We start from the raw sequence: 2,720 nt of genomic DNA, 5'->3' as shown, positions 1-2,720 counted from the left end.
CTCTTGGGATTGCAGAATCCGTTATCCAGGCATTCTAGGGATTTTCAACTTCTGGGAAGAAAATGGCAGGACCGGTAGAGTAACAATTAAAAGCAACAACAACCAGTGCCACAATCGCAAGCAAGGAACCAGGGGCCATCTTCAGTGGCCTTTGTGTGCTACTTAGCGTCATCACCTGCTAAAGTAGCATGGGCACCCATGCCCTCCTTTCTCCAGTGTGCTCAGTGGCAGATACAACCTAAATAAAGGGTGTCATGGGAGCAACGTTTTTTGGTTGTTTGATTGGAGTTTGGATGTTTTCTCAGGCATTTCTACAATATTTTCATCTTCTTGAAGCTCTTAAATAATACCTTTCTTTTTCACATGTTACTCACACGATTGTATTCTTTTCTGCCATGACAATTCAAAATACATCAGCTTGAAATTCCTTTTGCTTTTTTTTTTTTGGTGGTGATTGTTTCAAACATTTCCACTCAGTCATCAGTGCCACTGGAAAAGATACAGTTTTAACAGGAAAGCCATTTTTCTCCCAACTAAGTAAGCCATTAAGGACTATGGGAAGTGAAAGGGTGCTTTTCAGAATCCAGGGTTGCCACCCCCCCTTCTATTATATCAGCTCATTGCAGATAGCATGTGTACAATTCACTTCGGATGGAATCATAATAAGCAGGAGACAATACAGTATAAACCACTCTTTATAATGCAGTGCTCACCAATAAATCTCACTTCTGGCATTAAATCAAATAGCTACAGATGCAGAAATTATGTAAAACTGGTCGTGTCTGCGTCTGACCTTGTGAGCATCCCCCCCACACCCCCAACCAAATCTTGACTCAATAAACGTTTTCTTCCCTAATGATCTGGCAGTTATCCCTATCGAGGGAATACAAGGAGGGTGCTGAGAACTGGGGAAGGGGGGCAGTAGTTCAGAGGCCACCAGGGTCCTTAAGAAGATTAATTTGTAGGAGGTACCTGAAAAGTTGGAAAAATCTCAATGCATTTCTGAATACACATATTCATTTTTGAGCTGATTTCTGTTCCTCTTGTGCCCTGTAAAATTTCAAGGAATGTAGTTGAGGTCTGGAGATTTCCACAAGAAGATTAAGAGAAGCTGTAAACCAAAGAAATAGTGTGTCTGCCTAACTGTGGGGCATGCAATATTTTTGGTACCATGATGTCCTGGTGTACAGTGTAGAAATTGAGTAAGCACCTGGTATACATTCAGAGTGTCTTTCTGTCAATGTTTCTTAATAGTAGGGCATGCGGATTTAAGTCTAAAAAGGCCCCGTATCTGCTGTCTTACTTGCAATAAAGTACAACCCTAATTTTGTATCTATGTCATAAACTTGTCACTGAAGTGGTGACATTATTTTCTGTAGGCTTTGAGGTCTGGTTTTGTGTTTTGTTTCAGCATCAACCCATTTTGGACTCTTAATGAAGACTTTCCTTTAGTGTTCATTGGATTTTATTATAGTAACCAAATGCTTATAATGTCAATACTTTTACAAAGAAGTTGGGGCCTCTTCCCAGCATCAGTTGCCATCAAGCCAGCTCCACTCCTGGAGACTCAGAGTGTTAGTGCAGGGTGTGTTCCTCCGGGCTTTCAGTGGTGGATTTTGGTGGGGAGTAGATTGCCAAGTCTGTCTCCTGAGTTATCTTGGGTGGAACTAAACTTCCAACCTTTCACCTAGCCCCTGGGTGTGTTAACTGTTTCTACCACCCAAGGACACTTGTGTCTTCTAAATCCATGTGAAATCCCAAAAGGTTTTCATGTAAAGCGTCTGTTGTTACAAAATGTGGATAGAAAGATCGTCTCCTAGCTTATTTCTGCAGATGATGGACTGACTCTCTAACCTCTTGGATGGTGTTGAGGAAACATCTCCTGTAGGGGATGAGGGTAAGGGATTTGAGGCGTGAGCTTGGCCAAGGAAATGATGCAACCCTTCTGTTTTAAACCATGCAGTATCCCTGTGCTCTGTTTGAATGACTGCCTCTAGATCCCTCAAGAGCATATATAAGTAAAATTAGTATTACACGGGTTTATGTGTTCCCATCCTTTCAGCCTTAGTTTATTTGCAACTTGATATTTAACTGCATTTCTTGTAAGCAGCATAGTGTTGGACCTGGCTCATGAATCTGATGTTGAGTCATTATTTTTACGTGGAGCTGTATAGACCATTTGCATCTTGCATCTTGTTCATGAGGTCAGGTGCAATTTGATGGTCTTGTCATTTGTTGGCTCCCTGTGTTCTTTGTTTTCTTCATCCTTTCCTGACTTTGTTTGCCAGGACTAGCATTGTCAGATTTATCAAATAAAAATACATGATACCTAGTTAAATTCGAATTGCATATAAATCATGATGATTTTTTGGGTCAAAAATAGTATTTCATGGGATATATTTATACTAGAAAATTATTTGCTTAAAACAATGACTTATCCAAAATTCAAGTTAAATTTAACTGTACATCCCGTAATTTATCTGTCAATCTCAGAATTAATTGAATTTTTCTTTAAAATTAAGGTTATCTCCTTTTCTGACTCACTATTTTGTGATTTAGTGGTTGCTTTTGGGGGAGTTATATTATGCACCTTTAATTTACCACGAGCCCCCTTCAAGTGATGTTGTAACACTTGGCATATGGTATAAGAATCTTACAGTAGTATCCTATTTCTCACCTCTTAGCTTTTGTGTTATTGTTGTCATGAATTTTTGTTTTTT

Source organism: Echinops telfairi, unplaced genomic scaffold, assembly GCF_000313985.2.
Source record: "Echinops telfairi isolate 266 unplaced genomic scaffold, ASM31398v2 ScPeMD7_23;HRSCAF=83, whole genome shotgun sequence".
In the NCBI taxonomy this organism is placed as follows: Eukaryota; Metazoa; Chordata; class Mammalia; order Afrosoricida; family Tenrecidae; genus Echinops; species Echinops telfairi.
Note: the sequence above shows the minus strand (reverse complement) of the source record.